Source organism: Mobula hypostoma, chromosome 11, assembly GCF_963921235.1.
Source record: "Mobula hypostoma chromosome 11, sMobHyp1.1, whole genome shotgun sequence".
In the NCBI taxonomy this organism is placed as follows: Eukaryota; Metazoa; Chordata; class Chondrichthyes; order Myliobatiformes; family Myliobatidae; genus Mobula; species Mobula hypostoma.
In genome coordinates, this window is record NC_086107.1 from 56,166,003 (window position 1) to 56,187,586 (window position 21,584).

The 21,584-nt window shown below is 42.5% G+C and overlaps 1 protein-coding gene across 1 annotated transcript in view; it reads left to right on the plus strand.

Annotated features, from left to right (window-relative positions):
- Nucleotides 1-21,584, plus strand: part of slc22a18 (solute carrier family 22 member 18) — a 161,538-nt gene that overhangs the window by 233 nt on the left and 139,721 nt on the right. The window lies entirely within an intron of this gene.

Genomic DNA, 21,584 nt, shown 5'->3' on the forward strand with positions numbered 1-21,584 from the left:
TAAACTGAGGAAGAGTTTTTCTGATAAGTGATCTGTGATTAGCTGCAATACGGTGAATTGCGTTTCCTTGTTGCACAAAACGTGAGCCGGGACTGAAAATTCCTTATGCAAATTTATACTGTAACTAAAGTAATTTCAGTTTCATAAATTGGTCTCTTTTGACCCGTTTCCAGAGTAAAAGCACATTGTATTCCGTCTGCTGTCTCTTGTTTCCGTTTCAAACGGCCAAGGTTGTACAGTTTGGAAAGGAAGCAGTACCTCAACTTTTCTACTTATTGTAAAGTACATAAGCATACCTTTTGTATTTAATCCCATTTAATTTGTCTTTACTGCGGTAGTTACAGATTCGTCTCCATGAGGACGGTTGCAAACCACTCATTTTTTATTGTTGTTTATTCTCAATGCTAGTTAGTGTAAGCATCTCCCTTGTAATGAATAAAACCGATCAGGTATTGTGGTGGAACGTTAATTATTCTAGATATAAGCTATTTATGCATATCAAAGGTTCATTATTTTTTCAAAGTGTGTTTGCAGAATACAACTCTTCTCCATATAGCCATAAAATACAGAAAACCATAGAAGTAACGCGCACAAAATGCTGGAGGAACTCAGCAGGCCAAGCAGCAGTCAATGTTTTGGACTGAGACCCTTCATGGGGGAGGAAGAAACAGAAAGTGAAAGGTGCAAGGAGAGAAGGGAAGGAGTGAAGTAAAGAGCTGGGAAGGTGACGGATGAAAGAAATAAAGGGTTGGAGAAGGGGGAATCTGACATGAGAGGGTAGAAGACCATGGAAGAAAAGGAAAGGGGAGGAGCACCAGATGGACAGGTAAGGAGATGAGGTGAGAGAGGGAAACAGGAATGGTGAAAGGGAGGCAATTACCGGAAGTTTGAGAAATTGATGTTAATGCCATCAGTTTGGAGTCTACCCATTTGGAATATAAGGTATTGCTCCTCCAATCCAAGTGCGGCCTCATCGTGACAGTAGAGGAGGCCGTGGACTGACATGTCGGAATGGGAAGTAGAATTGATGGGTGAGCACCAGGGGCTCCTGGTTTTTTTGGCAGATGGAGCATAGGAGCTTGGTGAAGTAGTCTCCCAATCTATATTGGGTCTTACTGGTATAAGGAGGCCACACCGGGAGCATCAGATAGCATAGATGACCCCAACAGAATCATAAGTGAAATATCGCCTCATCTGGAAGGACTGTTTGGGGCCCTGAATTGTAGTGAGGGAGGAGGTGTAGGGACATCTGTAACACAAATTCTGCTTGCAAGAATAAGTGCCAGGAGGGGGATGAGTGGACAAGGGAATCTCGTGGGGAGTGATCCAAGTGGAATGTGGAGGGAGGGAAAGATGTACTTGCTGGTGGGATCCCGTTGGAGATTGTGGAAGTTATGGAGAGTTATGTGATGGACGCGGAGGCTACTGGGGTGGTAAGTGAGGGCAAGAGGTACCCTATCCCTGGTGTGGTGGTGGGAGGATGCGGTGAGGGCAGACATGTGTGAAATGGAAAAGATGTGGGTGAGGGCAGCGTTGATGGTGGAGGAAAGAAACCTTATTTCTTTGGGGAAGGAGAACATCTCATTAGTTCTGGAAAGAAAAGTCTCATCCTGAGAGCAGATGCGGTGAAGACAGAGGAACTGAGAGGAGGGGACGGCGTTTTTTTCACAAATGGCAGAGTGAAAACAGGTATAGTCCAGAAAGCTATGAGAGTCAGTGGGTTTGTAAAAGATATCAGTAAATAAACTGTCTCCAGAGATAGACAGAGAGATCAAGAAAGAGGAGGGAGCTGTCAGAAATGGACTAGGTAAATTTGAGGGCAGGGTGGAAGTTGGAGGAAAAGTTGATGAAGTTGACTAACTCTGCATGGGTGCAGGAAGCAGCACTAATGCAGTCGTTGATGTAGCATAGAAAAAGTTGGGAAGCAATACTGGTATAGGCTTGGAACATAGACTATTCCACATAACCAACAAAAAGGCAGGCATAGTTGCGATCAATGCGAGTGCTCATGGCTACACCTTTGGTTTGAAGGAAGTGGGAGGAGATGAAGGAGAAATTATTGAGAGGGAGGACCAGTTCCACCAGACGGAGGAGAGTGGTGGTGGACGGGAACAGGCTGTATCTGCTGTTCAGAAAAAAGCAGAGAGCTTTAAAGCCCTCATATAGGGAATATATAGAAACCTGATATCCCAAACTGTAGGATTGTATTGGGAAATGAAAGCCTGAAACAAGTTCATAACTTCAAGTACCTTGGATCATGGGTAACATCTGATGGCAAAGGTGAAACAGACATAAAAGCAAGAATAGCAATGGCAAGAACAGCATTTAGAGAAATGAGAAACATCCTCAGGAACAAGAAAATAGCAACTGACATCCATCTTAGAACTCTCAGCTGCTACATTCTTCCTATATTGATGTATGGCTGCGAGTCATGGACCATCACAAATGCAATGGAGAAAAGAATCAATGCAGCAGAAATGTGGTTCCTCAGAAGAATGCTGTGCATATCATATACGGACAGGATAATCGAGGAAGAAGTTCTACAGAGAGTGAAAACAAAACGTACATTACTTTAAAAAAATCAGAAAATAGCAATCAAAATTCTTTGGACACATCATGCAAAGAGAGACATTAAAACATTTAGTTACAACCAGAAAGCTGGAAGGGAAAAGAAGCAGAGGCAGACAGAGAATGAAAATGATAGATGGAATAACATCATGGTTAGAAACAGGGGAGGCAACAACTGCAATTCAGAGGGTCAGGGACCGTGATGGATGGAGAGACATGATCACCCATGCTGAATGGCAAGGCATCTGCATGATAGGGAATAGATGTCCATGGTGAAAATGAGCCAATTGAGGCCAGAGACGTTGAAGTCACTGAAAAGATCTAAAACATGTGAAGTGTCATGGATTTAGGTAGGAAGGGACTGAACCAGGGAGATAATAGGAGTTGAGGTATGCAGATGCAAGTTCGGTGGGGCAGAAACAATGGGCCTACCTGGACAGATAGGTTTATGGATCTTGAGCCATAGAAGTAGTTGAAAGAAAGACATCAGTTTCTCTTCTCTCTCCCCCCCCCCACATGAAAAAAAACAAAATTATGCCGACCCCAACCCTTTCCTCTTACAAAAAACAGCAGGGCACCCACATGGAGAAACAATAACAAGAGCATCAAGCCCCAAACCATCAGCCAATTGGCAACAAGGAAGAATGGGTGAGAATATGGGGGAAAAAAAACATAGAATTGAAAAAGGTCAATATGGACTGCAGATAGATTGAACTACAGTCCAATCCATCAATCTCAGAATTTCAATAACATTTCTGAGGGCATTTGTAAATCTATCTGCACTTTGCCTTGTTGCTTTTTGCGTATTTCTAAAATAATTTCAACTGGCAATGCTGGAGTCTGAAACATAAATAGAAATGCTGGAAATATTAATTTGTCTAGCAGCATATGTGGAAATAGAAAATGGTTAATGTTTCAGGTCAATCTCCTCAGAACTGGGAAGAATGGTGGGGGAAATGCAGACTCTGGTTGTGAGTGCAGTTTCCCTTTAAGAATAAGGAAGCGAGGAAAGCATGCTGAGCTGTAGGTAAAATTGAACCAGAGAGGCTTTAGACCCCTCCACCCCCGCCCCCCCCCCACTCCAGATTATCATTCTGGTGAGCGTACAATCTCTGGAAAATAAAGCTGAAGACCTCTGAGCAAGATTGCTGCACCAGAGGGACATCAGGGACTTCTGTGTACTTTGTTTCATGAAAACTTTGCTACCTCCTACCATTTTGGATGCAGCACTGCAGCTCGATGGTTTCACCAATCACCATAAAGACAGGATAGCTCCGTCTTTTAAGGGCAGAGGAGGTGGAGTATGCTTTATAATTAACTCATCGTGGTTCACATACGTGGTGGTTCTGTCTTAATCCAGTTCACCTGACCTGGAACACCTAGTGGTCACGTGTCATCTTTTTTTATCTGCCAAGGGAGTTTTCCACCACCATTCTGGTACCGGTGTACATTCCACCTCAGGCCAATGCCTAGCGGGCAATAGAAAAGCTGAACTCCATAATCTGCAGGCACAAAACTATGCACCCTGATCCCTTCACTATTATTGTGGGGGATTTCAGCCATGCCAGCCTGCAGTCTCTAAACAGCTACCACCAGCATATCACCTGTGGAACCAGAGGAGCTACCGCTCTGGAACACTACTTTACCATCACCAAGAATGCTTACTTTGCCATCCTTCACCCAGACTTTGTAAAGTCTGATCACCTGGCTGTACTTGTGCTCCCAGCCTATAGAGAGACTAAAGACTGAAGCACCAGAGGTGAGGACCAAGGAGGTATCGGCAAGGGAGGTGGAGGAGCAATTACAGGACTGGAGAATATTCAGGGATTCATCTTTGAGTCTGAATGAATACACCACAGTTGTCACTGACTTCTTCAACAGCTGTGTGGATGAGTGTGTGGTTTCAAGAACACATTGGACATACCCAAATCAAAAGCCATAGATAAACCATGAAATTTGTAGTTTGCTGAGGGCTAGATGTGTGGCTTTCAAGACTGGTGATCCAGAACTATACAAGAAGTCCAGATACAACCTATGGAAAGCTACCTTAGGAATGAAAAAAGCAATTCTGATTGAGACTAGATGAGATCAGATGCAGGTCAGCTCTGGCAAGCCATTTCCTACAAAGCGAAACCAAACATTATAAATGGTGGTGACTGTTTACTCACTAATGAGCTCAACGCTTTTTATGCTTGCTTTGAAAGGGAGAATAAAACTACATTTATGCAAATCCCTACTGCATCTAATGACCCTGTGATCTCTGTCTCAGAGGCCGATGTCAGAGCATCTTTCCAGCAGGTGAATGCTTGCAAAGCATCAGGCCCTGGTGATGTACCTGGTAAGGCTCTGAAAATCTGTACCAACCAATATCATCTTCAATCTCTTATGCTGCAGTCAGAGGTTCCCACCAGCTTCAAAAGGGCGACAATCATACCAGTGCCCAAGAAGAACAAGGTGAGCTGCCTCAACAACTGTCACCCAGTGGCACTCAAGTCTGCTATGATGAAGCACTTTGAGAGGTTGGTCATGGCTAGTATCAGTTCCTGCCTAAGCAGGGACCTGGACCTATTGCAATTTGTGCAATTTGCCTATCACCACAACAGGTCTACAGCGAATACAATCTCACTGGCTCTCCACTTGGCTTTGGATCACCTGTACAATAGTAATACTTAGATTAGCCTGCTGTTTATTGAATACAGCTGAGTGTTCAACACCATGATACATAGAACATAGAAAACATTCAGCATAATACAGGCCTTTTGGCTCACAATATTGTGCCAAAGATGTACTCACTTCAGAAATCTAAAAAGAGGGAATAAGATATACTTACACATTTATGTATTGGATTTACTAGGTTGAATAATCCCAAGAGATTCTGTAGATGCTGGAAATCCAGAGCATCTCACATACAAAATGCTGGAGGAACTCAGCAGTTCTGACAGCATCTATGGAAATGACTAAACAGTCGATGTTTCAGCCTGAAACCCTTTATTAGGACTGGAAAGGAAGAGGACAGATGCCAGAGTAAGAAGGTAGAGGGAGAGAAAGGAGGACTAGCAAGAAAGTGATAGGTGAATCTAGGTGGGTAGGAAAGGTAAAGGGCTGGAGAAGGAGTCTGATAGGAGAGGAGAAAGGGAAGGAGGATGGGAAATAGGGGGAGATGAGAGGCAGGTGAGAAGTGGTAAGAGGCCAGACTGGTGAATAGAAGGAGAGGGGAAGAGAAAATTACAGGAAGGAGAAATCAATGTTAATGCCATCAATTTGAAGGCTACTCAGAATATATATTTTGCTTCTTCACCCTGAGAGTGACCTCATCATGGTAAAAGTGAAGGCTATAGACTGATATGTTGGAGTGGGAATGTGGTTAGAAATTAAAATGGTTGGTCCCTGGGAAATCCTACTTCTGGCAGATGGAGCAGAGGTATTTGACAGAGCGGTCTCACCAATGTAGAATGTGGAATAATTGCTTGTTCAGAATTAATAAGCATAATAATATGGACATTTATAGGGAGTGCACTTGTCAAGAAACAATGCCGCATATACTGTTTGAATGTATGATACCCTCAGTTCTAATCACAGAGCTCCAAAATCTGGCCCTCTTTACCCCTCCCTCTGCAACTGGATCCTTGACTCCTTCACTGGAAGACCACAGTCAGTGCCCAACCAAAATAACATCTCCACTTTGCTGGCAATCAACACTGGCACACCTCAAGGATGCATGCTGCTCTACTCTCCCTACACCCACAATTGTGTGGCTTGGCACAGGTCAAACACTATCTGTAAACTTGCTGATGACAACTGTTGTTGGCTGAATTTCAGATAGTGATGAGGAGATGTACAGGAGCAAGATAGATCAGCTGGTTCAGTGGTGTTGCTTCAACAACCTTGCACGGTATGACCAGGGAATTGATTGTGGACCTTGGGGAAGGGTAAGCCAAGGGAATACACAGCAGTCCTGATAGAGGAATCAGAAGTGGAAAGGGTGAACAGTTTCAAGTTCCTGGGTGTCAACATCTCTACAACACTTTGATGCAATTACAAAGAAGGCAGACAGCAACTAAATTCCATTAGGAGTTTCAGGAGAATTGGTATGTTGCCAAACACACTTGAAAATTTCCACAGATGTACTATGGAGAACATTCTAACTGGTTTCTTCACTGTCTGGTATGAAGGGGGCCACTACCCAGGAACGGAAAAGGCTGTAGAAGGTTGTAGACTCAGCCAGCATGGGCACTAGCCTCCCCAACATTCGGGCCGTCTTCAAAAGGCAATGCCTCAGAAAGGTGGCAACCATCATTAAGGACCCCCATCACCTAGGACATACCCTCTTCTCATTGCTACCATCAAGGAGGTATAGGAGCCTGAAGAAAGACACACAACATTTCGAGAACAGCTACTTCACTCTGCCATCAGATTTCTGAATGGACAATGAACCCCTGAACAATTCCTCAGTATTTGCCCCTCTCTTTTTCACTACTTACTTAATTTATTTTTGTATATATTTCTTATTGTAATTTATAGGTTTCTTTAATTTCTTGTGTATCACAATGTACAGCTGCCACAAACCAACAAATTTCACAATGTGCTGGTGCTGTTAAACCTGATTCTGGTTCTGATCATTCTGAATGCCATGCACATTCTGATCTGTCTGCTTGCAGCCTCCCCCATTGTCATAATGAAGCCCACCATAAATTAGAAGAACAACATCTCATTAACTGTCCAGGCACTTTGCAACCTTAGGAATACAAATTGACTTTTTAATCTTGAGGTAAACAGTTTTCCCATTAATATGTTTAAATCCCTTTCTCTTTAAAATGTCTTGCTAACAGTCAGTACTCATGCGCTTTATCATCAGGTCTGTCTTAACGTATCTCCATATAAACTTTTGTCTTGCACCTCACTCTTTTCCTCCAGATTTGCTTTGTAAACTATAAATCTTCCACTGTCTTCTCAATTCTAAGCAAGGATCTCTGGAACAAAATGTCCCTGTTTTTCCTTTCCTCAGATGCTGCTTGTTTGACTACTTTATTCTACCATTTTGATTTTTGTTACAAGTTTTCCCCAGGTTACTAGGTTGAGGCAAGTTCTAAATCTTCTGTGCATCAAGTGTGGAGTAATTCTAAGTGAGAACAAAAGGTTTGTTAACCAGAAATTCAACATGTAGCTCATTATTGTCCATATAGTATCAAATCATGCTTGACTAATCTTCTGGAATTTTTTGAGGATGTAACTATGAAAATGGACATGGGAAAGCCAGTGGATGTGGTGTACCTGGACTTTCAGAAAGCCTTTGATAAGGTCCCACATAGGAGGTTAGTGGGCAAAATTAGAGCAAATGGTATTAGAGGTAGGGTACTGACATGGATAGAAAATTGGTTGGCAGACAGGAAACAAAGAGTAGGGATTAATGGGGCCTTTTCAGAATGGCAGGCAGTGACTAGTGGGGTACCGCAAAGCTCGGTGCTGGGACCACAGCTATTTACGATATACATTAATGATTTAGATGAAGGGATTAAAAGTAACATTAGCAAATTTGCAGATGACACAAAGCTGGGTGGCAGTGTGAAATGTGAGGAGGATGCTATGAGAATGCAGGGTGACTTGGACAGGTTGGGTGAGTGGGCAGATGCAAGGCAGATGCAGTTTAATGTGGATAAATGTGAGGTTATCCACTTTGGTGGCAAGAACAGGAAGGCAGATTACTATCTGAATGGTGTCAAGTTAGGAACGAGATCGAGGTGTCCTTGTTCATCAGTCACTGAAAGTAAGCATGCAGGTACAGCAGGCAGTGAAGAAAGCTAATGGCATGCTGGCCTTCATAACAAGGGGAATTGAGTATAGGAGCAAAGAGGTCCTTCTGCAGTTGTACAGGGCCATGGTGAGACCACACCTGGAGTATTGTGTATAGTTTTGGGCTCCAAATTTGAGGAAGGACATTCTTGCTATTGAGGGAATGCAGCGTAGGTTCACGAGGTTAATTCCCAGGATGACGGGACTGTCATATGTTGAAAGATTGGAGCAACTGGGCTTATATACACTGGAATTTAGAAGGATGAGAGGGGATCTGATTGAAACATATAAGCTTATTAAGGGATTGGACACAGTAGAGGCAGGAAACATGTTCCTGATGTTGGGGGAGTCCAGAACCAGAGGCCACAGTTTAAGAATAAGGGGTAGACTATTTAGAACGGAGTTGAGGAAAAACTTTTTCACACGGAGGGTTGTGGTTCTGTGGAATGCTCTGCCTCAGAAGGCAGTGGAAGCCAATTCTCTGGATTCTTTCAAGAAAAAGTTAGATAAAGCTCTTAAAGATGGCGGAGTCAAGGGATATGGGGAGAAGGCAGGAAAAGGGTACTGATTGTGCATGATCAGCCATGATCACAGTGAATGGCAGTGCTGGCTCAAAGGACTGAATGGCCTACTCCTGCACCTATTGTTTATTGTCTAATTGTACTGTTTTAAATACTTGCTTATGTACTCTTACTACTTTTTCAGCTGCTCTATTTGACACTGGGTGATGTGGTGGGGTGAGAATATGCTAACCATGGTCATTATGCTATAAGTATTCAAACTTGTGTTGACAAACTGGTCCACTGTTGGATTTCAAGTATTTTGCTATGCCGTGGATGGCAAATACGAGTCAGGAGTAATCGATAATGCTGAGTCATAGCACGGCTGCCAACCTGTTTGATTTACAGCTGTTTGGAATGGAAGCCTTTCAAAACTTTTTTTGGGAAAGAAGTCCCTTTTTGATGGTAATCTCTTTGGAAAGGCTTGGTTGGTCATTTTCAGGATTGAATCAATGTTGACTCCAATATAGATGTACACTGTTATAAAATTTTCTAAGCTGCTGTCTAGACAAGACCAGCACACAGAGACTGTGGCTGTTCCTTAAACATTCATGACTCTAGAATAAGGGTTATCCATATTTTTTGTTTCATAACAATGGGGATAATGTCTGGATAGTGCCAGGTCAAACACCATTGAACCACTGAAAGGTGAACTCGCTTCTGACAAAGTGTTGTAATTCTGGATGACAGTGATAATTTTCCATTGGTCATTTACATAAAGTGTATTCATACACTTGCTTAGGTATGGTGTCCTTCTGTACAGACAACATCTGTTTCTGTAACTACAAAATTTCATCCTTGATTTGAACATTAAATTACATGCAGTTCATGCCTGATTCCTCATATGTTAAGCATGGTAAATGCATCACTCGTTTGTGAACAAGTTTCCTCAAGGTTGCTATTTTATTATAACAGTAAAATTGGCCTACACTGCGTTTTGGAAAAGGTGAACAGTTAGGGTCAGTGAGTTATTGATTGGCTTTATCTCAAATAATAATGGGGCAGCCCACAGAGAAGAAGTCATCACCCTAACACAGTAGTGTCGAGAAAGCAACCTCTTCCTCAAAGTTACAAAAACAAAGGAGCTGGCTGTGATGGAGATGGGCTAACCCCTATTGGCAACAATGGATCTAGGGCTGAGAGAGTGAACAGCTTTAAATTCCTTGGTATACACATCACCAAGGACTTCACTTGGTCTGTAAATACTGGCTGTGTGGTGAAAAAAACACAACAGTGCCTCTTTCACTTCAGATATTTGAAGAAGTTTGGCATGAGTCCCCAAATCTTAAGGATTTTCTACAGGGGCACAATTAAAAGCATCCTGACTGGCTGCATCACTGCTTGGTATGGGAACTGTACTTCCCTCAACCGCAGGACTCTGCAGAGAGTGGTGTGGACAGCCCAGCACATCTGTAGCTGTGAACTTCCCACTATTCGGGACAGCTCTGGGCACCTTTGTTCTCGGACAATTGACTCTGCTCCCCTCAACTGATTGACACAAGATGACGCAATCTCCACTGTGTAGGAAAGGGGTCTAGTTCTGTCCTTCGTCTTTACTAATTCTGTAAATACTGAGGCAAAACTGTTCTTCTAGGTGACCAGTTTTCCCTTGAATATCTATGATTTGGAGGAAAGATCAGGGATCTTTCCTCCAAATCATCAAGGGCTGCCACGATGTCAAGAGCAGCTGTTAATTCAAATGAGTAATTCAAATTCTTTCGCCCACAGTTTTACACAATTCAAGTTTTGATTCTTATCTGTTGAGTTATGCATGCATGATATTTGTGCTGCTTAAAGTACTAAACGGATATCTAAATTCATAATGAGGTATAATGGAATGTATAATGAATACTGAGGGAATTCCAGGTTTATTTTTCTCTAACATAGATACTGCCATTTAATGGCCAGCTTGCTTTCCCTTCTCACTGATAAAACATGTCATTAGGAAATTGAAATAGATTCAGCATTTACTGATGAGTTGAATGAAATGTTATCCAATAATGTCAAAAGATAATTTCAGTGGAATTCAATAGAGTGATTATGCAGAAATGTTTTGCCTCATGTTCATGTTGATATCGTCAGTGATAATCTTTTGCTGCCTGGAAGCATTTGCATGAGATGAGCTTCAGTAAGTTTGAATACTTTTTGGCTCAGGTGTCCTAGGTAGTAGATTCAGCCCAGTACATCACAGGTGAAGCCCTCCCAACTGTTGAGCACATCTACATGAAACACTGTCATAGGAAAGCAGCAACCATCATCAGAGATCCCCACCACCCAGGTCCTGCTCTTTACTTGCTGCTGCCATCAGGTAGAAGCTACAAGAGCCTCTGGACTCGCACCACCGGGTTCAAGAACAGTTACTACCCCTTAACCATCAGGCCCTTGAATAAAAGGGGATAACTACACTCACTTGCCCCATCATCAAAATGTTCCTACACAAATTATCTTCCCTTAAGGGCTCTTTATCTCATGTTCTCATTATTTATTGCTATTTATTTATATATGCATGTACACAGTTTGTCTTCTGCACTCTGGTTGGTCTATCAGCTGATCCTTAAAATCTTAAGAATTTTTGGCAGTATTGTTCCAGGGCTTTCGGATGCCTACTCCAGGTGGTCCATTATTCAACTCCATATTCTAATGTAGGAAGGACAGCTGCTCCATAGACCAAAAGATTGAGGTGCATCAGTGTTGATTGTCAGTGAGGAGGAGATGCTATTTTCAATGAGGAAGTCAAGGACTCAGTGGTAGCTCACCCTGCTCTTCTTGGGCACTGGTATGATTGTCGTCTTTTTGAAGTAGGTGGTAACTTCTGACTGCAACAGTGAGAGATTGAAGATGTCCTTGAACACTTGTGGGTGGGTTTGCACAGGTTTCAGTGCCCTACCAGGTACACCGTTGGGGCCTGACATCTTGTAAGAGTTTACCCTCGTGAAATATGTTCTGACAATGGCCTCTGAGATGGAGATCACAGGTCACAAATGCAACAGGATTTGCACAGGTGTAGATTTGTTCTCCCTTTCAAAGCGTACATAAAAGGTATTGAGCTAATCTGGAAGTGAAGCATCACAGCCATTCATGAATTTAGGTTTCCCCTTGTATGGAAATAATGGCCTGAAAACCTTGCCAGAGCTGACATACCTCCTATTCCATCTCTGACCTCAATTGGAATTGTTATTTTGCTCATAAAGTAGCCTTCCATAGGTCATACCAGTACTACTTGTATAGTTCTGGATCACCAGTCTTGAATGACACAGATTCAGCCCTCAGCAGACGACAAATCTCCGGGTTCATCCATGACTTTTGGTTTGGCTTTGTCTGGTATGTTTTCGAAGGCACACACTCACCCACACAGATGTTGATGAAGTCAGTGACAACAGTGGCATAATCGTACAAATTCGAAGATCAATCCCTGAATATTGATCATACCTTAACCATACTTTTGTGGTCCTCACTTCTTGCCTGTGTGCCGGAAGTAGAACAGCCATGTGATTGGACTTGCCAAATTGCAGGCTTGGGATGCATGGTAAATGTTCTAGATGGTGGTGTAATAGCGGTAAAGTGAGTTTGCGTATGGGATATGTTGATAGTTGGTAGTTTCTTCAAGCTTGCCTGGTTGAAATCCCCAGCAGTGATCAGGAAGGCATCAGGGTGTGCTTTATCGTGACGGCTGATTATTGCTTAGCTGCTCTAGTGTCTGCCAGACATTGGCCAGGGGTGTAGTGTACACTGCTGCCAGGATGACAGTGGAAAACGCCCTCAACAGATAAAATGAAGGACACATAACAATGAGATGTTCCAAGTCGGGCGTAGTTTCAAGTGACCGCAAAATGTATGTGATACTCAAACTACTTTCCCTTCTGTGTCCCATTGGATACGTATTAGGATTAGGAATTTAAGAGGCAAGGCAGAGCAAGCTTGTGGAGCTGACATTTAATGAGATCCTGGCTGATCTGATTGTAACCACAGCAATGCATTCCCAACATTACAGAAGCATACCTTCTGACCATTGCATTCCATTCTCTTGGCAATAAACAAAATTTTGTTAGCTTACCTAATTACTTGCAGTACCTGTAAATCACGTACTGGGGGGAGGAGACTCAACTCTGCAGTCTCTCCCCATTTTGACAATCTCCCATTTTCCCACATTATACTTCAATTGACAGATCTTTGCCCATGCAATTTATTTCCTCATCCCTTCTGTAGCCTTCTTGCATCTTCACAACTTAATTTTCTATTTAGCTTTGTGTCATCTACAACCTTAGCGGTCATGCCATAAGATATAAGAGAATTAGACCATTTGGCTCATCGAGTCTGCTCCGCAACTGATAAGATTCCGAAGTGTCCACTCTCCCACAATTTTAGTGGTACAACTGCTGCCCCAGAAAAGCATAGGACATGGACTTTCTTACTGCACTAACAGTAGCAATGTTCTGTCAGTATACAATAGGTTTCAATAGGTACATTTACTGTCCAAGAAATGTATACAATATACATCCTGAAATTATTTTTCTTCGCAAACATCCATGAGAAGAGTGTCCCAAAAAATGAATAACAGTTAAGCGTTAGAACCCCAAATGCCGTCAGCTCCCCCCCCACACACAAGCAGCAGCAAGGCAACAACACCCCCATCCCCCCCACCAGCAAAAAAGCATCAGTGCCCTCCACTGAGCACTCAAGCGTGCAGCAAAGCATCAATAAAGACACAGACTTGCAGTACCCCGAAGACTACTCGTTCACCCAGTAATTTGACATACTGCAGGCTCTCTCTCTCCCTAATAAGGGAAAAAGAGGTGCCCCCTTTTCACAGTGAGAGGCGAGACATAACAAACAAGTCGCTGATTTATGATGTTAAAAGTCTGTTGCATCGCTTTTTCCGAGCTCTGCCCCAGAGAGGCTCAGGTCTCTAGACACACAGCTCACGGCAGCTAACCGGCTGCTCCCACAAGGCCTCCGTCAGGGGCGCCGGCCTAGAATCAGCCCGTCTCCAGAGCCACAAAAATCCGACACCCTGAAGGCACACGAGTCTTCCAGGCTGCGTCCTTGGGATATCAAAAAGCGGCCATTCGTGAGGCCCTGAGAGCAGGTCTCATTCCCGCAAAGAACCAAAGTCAGAATGTAATTCCAGGTCAGGATCTTCAAAAGAACCTTGAAAAGGAGGGGAAAAAAATAGATATCAAAGATAGAAATAGAGCTGTTTCCAAGGATGCAAACAAAGGAGTCCCTGTTTAGTGCCATCATCACTTTGCTCTGCCCACCCACTGTTACCTGCCAGAACTAAATAGAATTGATGATACTATATTTTAATGTAAATCCATTTTAAATTGAGCATTCCTTCTAATAAATATAAAACAAAAACATCACATTTAATTGTGAGCAAGCAAGTAAACAATAATTTTTTTAAAAAAGCAGTTTCTACGTTAAACAGCATCCAATTCTTGGAATTTTCAAAGATCTTCTCACACCATCAATAATTAGGATTACCCAAGCACAGGAAATTATCTACTATCAAATTACGCAAAGTTCCACTGCTCTGTGAAATTTACTGCAATTAATAGCCAAGTTAATCAGTCAATTAACTTAATTGACAATTTAACGGGTAAGCAGCATATGAACAGTCGTATGGTGAAGGTGGGCCTCTTGGATCTTATGAAACATTAGTAGTTATTCCCTACAAGCAAATGATTGGTTTTCTGAACTAGTTAGTGACTTGCTTTGAGATCCAAGACTGGTCAAAGAGTTTTGTTTTACGCATTTTCATGTTGCTTGATAAAGAGGAATTTGTGCTGCCAAACACTGAGGTAAAGACAAAAGGAAGCTGTTTTGGGAAAATAAGGAAAGACACAGGGACAAGGTCTGGCACAGTATATGCACACGCCACACATACACACACGTGCATACACGTACACAGTAGTTGCCTTGGATGTAAACCGAAGGCATTTATATAATTTATTATTTATTTTGTAATTTATAACAATTTTCATGTCTTTGACCTGTACTGCTGCCACAAAGCAACAAATTACACATCTGATTCAGAAATGTTGAGGCCAACCAGCAAAAGACCCATTTATGCCTTCTCTGCTTTCTGTTATCCAGCCAGTTTCTTTTATCCATGCCTATACCATGATCTTTCCTTTTCTACAATAAAATTTATTACGTATCTTCTGGGAAATGCAAGTATACTACATCCTCCTATTCTCCTTATCCACCCCACATGTTAGTTCAAAGAATCCCAGTAAATTGCTCAAATGGTATTTCCCTTTCACAGATCCTGAGATGCCATTTGAAAAAGAGCCGGGAAGGTTCTTGTTGTCAGCATTCCTCCATCTTATCCATTTCCTGTTTTGAGGAATTTTGTTTTGTGTATATTGATTAGCATGTTTTCCCAACAGTTACAGGATATAGTTTAGTAATTAAGATGTCGCTAAGTGTTTTATAACAAAGAACAGTTAATATTTCATCAGTTAAGAAAGGATGAACTTGCCTGAGAATTGGCTGAAATTAAGATCTAATTGTTTATGCAAGTGCTGAACCAGGCTAGAAATTGAGTAAGGAAAGAACAGCAGAGAAGATCTGTATCAAGCAGGAGTGATTAAGTGGCAAAGGAAATGATCTGTGGTAATGGAAGAGTAAGAACATTAAAGGTAGGTCCAGAGGCAGTATAGTTACACCTGAACAGTTGTGCGATTGAAAATTGGAGCAGTGAGTATGGATGAAAGTTATCACGAACCATGCTAACAGCAGAGGTGCCCAACCTGAAAATTAGGGATAGTTTCTGAATATTGCCTTGTGTGACATATACTATATGGCCAAGAATAATGGATGTGTCTCCCTTTAACAATTGTACTGTGTGACCAATGGCTCAGTTACCATAGCACTGGACAGAACAGTCTGCCAGTGTGAAAATAAGCCACAGCAAGGATAGTGCCCTTCACCGTGGGTGTTTATTTCATTTAATAAAGTATCCTTGTTCATTTAAATTACCAATTGTCTTACATGATCTTCAATACATTATGAATGGAGCCAAATTATTAATAGTTAACCGCAGTTTTGCTGATTTGAAGAACTGCGATGTCTGGTCTGGAGTTGCTCAGTGGAACACAGGCTTTATTGTGGTCCACTGTGGATTAATAGTGCAAGTTTAGGGACTGTTTTATTCCATGTTTGTGGTACATTTCTGCTTGCTGTGTTGTGTGGGACTGTTAGTACTGTGCTTTGCACCTTAACTCTGTTGTAATGCTGTCTTGTTTGGCTGTATTCATGTATGGTTGAATGACAAATAAACTTAAATTGAATGTGGGAGACTTGGTTGAGGGAATGACTCTGATGTGAGAAAGTAAAAGTGTATAAAGACTTGAAAAGCTGCAGAACTAATTAAAGGCAGTTCAGAAATGCTGAATGGCCAACGAAAGGAAGTGGATGAAGTGAAGCAAGAGATTACTTGAAGAATAAATTGGTTTGGTGTTGTAAGTTCTGTGGATGTTGTAAGTACATGGAAAGTTGAGAAAACTGATGCCCTGCATACAAGAAACAAGTGCTCACAATGTGAACTGGATAAATTTACCAAGAAAGCATCCTGAAGTGGACATCAAACACTGGCGCAGTGGCCAAGATGAGCTATGCTGCAACACAGGTAAGGTGGACACAAGGTACCCAATGTCAATAATCAAATCATCATTTTTGTGGAAGGAACACACATTGGATATATCTTCAGGAGGTTGATGGAATAACCAGTGGCATTTCTGCTGGATAACAACATGCAAGGTTCCCACAAAAGCAGCAAGCAACCTTGAAGCAGAACAGTTGATTGCACATTTTCTTGAAAGTATTATACTAATCTGCAGATGGGATTGATAAAGCTACAGCTTTACAAATGCCAGGATCATGAAGGTTTCTTCAAAGCAAGCAGTCACTTCAGCCATGCAGTACAGATAAATATGCAGATATTGCTAACGAGGCATGGAAACCAGAAATTCGGGACAGCTGAAGGCAGGTTAAATTTTAAAAAAAATAAAAGATGAGTACACCAGAGGTCATTAGAAATTAGTAGTTAGTAGAAGTAGGAAGCAACTGGAAGTGTAAGTTGAATTCAAAATATTCAGCGTATAAATCGTGCAATCATCCTAGTACAGAGGAATCTTCAGAGTGAACAGCAAATACTTTCTATTTTGAATTTGGTATAGAGTAAATGACCCATAATACCATTAAAATAATTTAACGCTTGAAGACTCGTACAGCCAGATTTGGAAACAGCTTCTTTCTATCTGTGATAAGACTGCTGAACAGATCCTGACCTGGATCTGGGCCATACCCTCAAAATATCCAGACCTGCCTCTCGGTTTTTTTGCACTACCTTACTTTCCATTTTTCTATTTTCTATTTGTGATTTATAATTTAAATTTTTAATATTTACTATCGATTTGTAATCCAGGGAGCGGGAAGTGCAGAATCAAATATTGCTGTGATGATTGTACGTTCTAGTATCAATTGTTTGGCGACAATAAAGTATAATGTATAATCCCCAATTCATTTTAGGCACTTGACAAACAAAACACAATGCCTGAGTTGAAATGTAACTATGCTTATTTCAAGTCACTAATTAAATGATAGTGAACTGAGTGTAATGTTATTAGATTGAATACCCATGGGTATCAATAATAATATTAATAAAATAATGTAAAATAAAATGCTACTGTGTGCCTACTGCCCTCGCAGTGCATAAGTACAAAACTATGCAGCAAGTCAAATACCTTCTGAAAAATCACCCGAGTCTGAAGCTTTCTTCAGGGTTTTTAATGAGATCTTACTTGTGAAAAGATACTGCTGTTTCAAGGGCATATAAAACAAGGATGGAGATGTGTGGCTTCCCACCATGAGCTTCAGATTGAATCCAAATTAACCCGTGCAGGAAATGATACATTTGTTTTAAAAAAACAGCTTATGTACAGGATGTGATGTTCATACAAGACAAACTTGCATACAAAATGAACAGCGCTTCTAGAAGCCAGAAAGCTCCCTGCCTGGTGTCCATAGGATGTCAAGCTTAACTACTGAAACTAAAAGTCAAATGATAATATCGTTAAGTCTTTGGCGAAAGAAGGATAGTCTTGGAGACTGGCCATGAAAACAGTCTTGGTACACAGTCTTTAACGTCGGTGGTACACAGTTTCACTTTGAAAATACTGGCCTTTGGTGACGTTCCTGGTGGAGATCAGCAAGAATGCTGGGCCATTTAACCATGAGGAGAGTGTGAGCTGATTGGCTTGGTACCCTCATGTGGCATGATCAGCCAGGTTGAGATCAGTGGGATCTTAGTTCTATTGGCTGTTCTGGGTTGTGGAGATTGGCTTACATTGGTCAGGGATATTATGTTGCAGTTGTATAAGTCATTAGTGCAGTTGTACTTGGAATACTGTGCATGATTTTGGGTCCTGCAGATGAAGACATGGGTGAAATGGAAAGAGTGCAGAGTAAATTTGAGGATTCTACTAGGACTAGAGGCCCAGACTAATAGTGAAAGGTTGGTGAGGCATACCTTTACTCCTTTGAACACAGGAGAATGAGAACATAGAACATAGAACATAGAATAGTACAGCACAGTACAGGCCCTTCGGCCCACAATGCTGTGCCGACCCTCAAACCCTGCCTCCCATATAACCCCCCACCTTAAATTCTTCCATATACCTGTCTAGTAGTCTCTTAAACTTCACTAGTGTATCTGCCTCCACCACTGACTCAGGCAGTGCATTCCATGCACCAACCACTCGTGAGTAAAAAAAAACCTTCCTCTAATATCCCCCTTGAACTTCCCACCCCTTACCTTAAAGCCATGTCCTCTTGTATTGAGCAGTGGTGCTCTGGGGAAGAGGCGCTGGCTATCCACTCTATCTATTCCTCTTATTATCTTGTACACCTCTATCATGTCTCCTCTCGTCCTACTTCTCTCCAAAGAGTAAATCCCTAGCTCCCTTAATCTCTGATCATAATGAAAACTCCCTAAACCAGGCAGCATTCTGGTAAATTTCCTCTGTACCCTTTCCAATGCTTCCACATCCTTCCTATATTGAGGCGACCAGAACGGGACACAGTACTCCAAGTGTGGCCTAACCAGAGTTTTATAGAGCTGCATCATTACATCGCGACTCTTAAACTCTATCCCTCGACTTATGAAAGCTAACACCCCATAAGCTTTCTTAACTACCCTATCCACCTCTGAGGCAACTTTCAGGGATCTGTGGACATGTACCCCCAGATCCCTCTGCTCCTCCACACTACCAAGTATCCTGCCATTTACTTTGTACTCTGCCTTGGAGTTTGTCCTTCCAAAGTGTACCACCTCACACTTCTCCGGGTCGAACTCCATCTGCTACTTCTCAGCCCATTTCTGCATCCTAGCAATGTCTCTCTGCAATCTTTGACAATCCTCTACACTATCTACAACACCACCAACCTTTGTGTCGTCTGCAAACTTGCCAACCCACCCTTCTATCCCCACATCCAGGTCGTTAATAAAAATCACGAAAAGTAGAGGTCCCAGAACAGATCCTTGTGGGACACCACTAGTCACAATCCTTGAATCTGAATGTACTCCCTCCACCATGATCCTCTGCCTTCTGCAGGCAAGCCAATTCTGAATCCACCTGGCCAAACTTCCCTGGGTCCCATGCCTTCTGACTTTCTGAATAAGCCTACCGTGTGGAACCTTGTCAAATGCCTTACTAAAATCCATATAGATCACATTCACTGCACTACCCTCATCTATATGCCTGGTCACTTCCTCAAAGAACTCTATCAGGCTTGTTACACACGGTCTGCCCTTCACAAAGCCATGCTGACTGTCCCTGATCAGACCATGATTCTGTAAATGCCCAGAGATCCTATCTCTAAGAATCTTTTCCAACAGCTTTCCCACCACAGACGTAAGGTTCACTGGTCTATAATTACCCGGACTATCCCTACTACCTTTTTTGAACAAGGGGACAACATTCACCTCCCTCCAATCCTCCGGTACCATTCCCGTGGACAACGAGGACATAAGGATCCTAGCCAGAGGCTCAGCAATCTTTTCCCTTGCCTTGTGGAGCAGCCTGGGGAATATTCCGTCAGGCCCTGGGGCCTTATCTGTCCTAATGTATTTTAACAACTCCAACACCTCCTCTCCCTTAATATCAGCATGCTCCAGAACATCAACCTCACTCATATTGGCCTCACCATCATCAATTTCCCTCTCATTGGTGAATACCGAAGAGAAGTATTCATTGAGGACCTCGCTCACTTCCATAGCCTTGAGGCACATCTTCCCACCTTCATCTCTAATCGGTCCTACCTTCACTCCTGTCATCCTTTTTTTCTTACATATTTGAAGAATGCCTTGGGGTTTTCCTTTACCCTACTCGCCAAGACCTTCTCATGCCCCCTTCTTGCTCTTCTCAGCCCCTTCTTAAGCTCCTTTCTTGCTTCCCTATATTCCTTAATAGACCCTTCTGATCCTTGCTTCCTAAACCTCACATATGCTGCCTTCTTCCACCTGACTAGATTTTCCACCTCACTTGTCACCCATGGTTCCTTCACCCTCCCATTCTTTATCTTCCTCACCAGGACAAATTTATCCCTAACATCCTGCAAGAGATCTCTAAACATCGACCACATGTCCATAGTACATTTTCCTGCAAAAACATCATCCCAATTCACACCCGCAAGTTCTAGCCTTATAGCCTCATAATTTGCCCTTCCCCAATTAAAAAATTTTCCTCTCCTCTCTGATTCTATCCTTTTCCATGATAATGCTAAAGGCCAGGGAGCGGTGGTCACTGTCCCCCAGATGCTCACCCACTGAGAGATCTGTGACCTGACCCGGTTCATTACCAAGTACTAGATCTAGTACGGCATTCCCCCTAGGTGGCCTGTCCACATACTGCGACAGGAATCCGTCCTGGACACACTTAACAAACTCTGCCCTGTCTAACCCCTTGGAACTAATCAGGTGCCAATCAATATTAGGGAAATTAAAGTCACCCATGATAACAACCCCATTATTTTTACACCTTTCCAAAATCTGCCTCCCAATCTGCTCCTCTGTATCTCTGCTGCTACCAGGGAGCCTATAGAATACCCCCAGTAGAGTAACTGCTCCCTTCCTGTTCCTGACTTCCACCCATACTGACTCAAAAGAGGATCCTGCTACATTACCCACCCTTTCTGTAGTTGTAATAGTATCCCTGACCAATAAAGCCACCCCTCCTCCCCTTTTTTCGCCCTCTCTATCCCTTTTAAAGCACTGAAATCCAGGAATATTGAGAATCCATTCCTGCCCTGGTGCCAGCCAAGTCTCTGTAATGGCCACTACATCACAATTCCATGTATGTATCCAAGCTCTCAGTTCATCACCTTTGTTCCTGATGCTTCTTGCATTGAGGTACACACACTTCAGCCCTTCTACCTTACTGTCTTTACACCGTTTATTCTGCTTCTCTTTCCTCAAAGCCTCTGTATATGTTAGATCTGGCTTTTCTCCATGCACATCTTTCACAGCTCTATCGCTCTGGGTCCCATCCCCCTTGCAAATTAGTTTAAACCCTCCCGAACCATGGTAGCAAACCTACCTGCAAGGATATTGCTCCCCCTCGAGTTCAGGTGCAACCCATCCAATCTGTACAGGTCCCACCT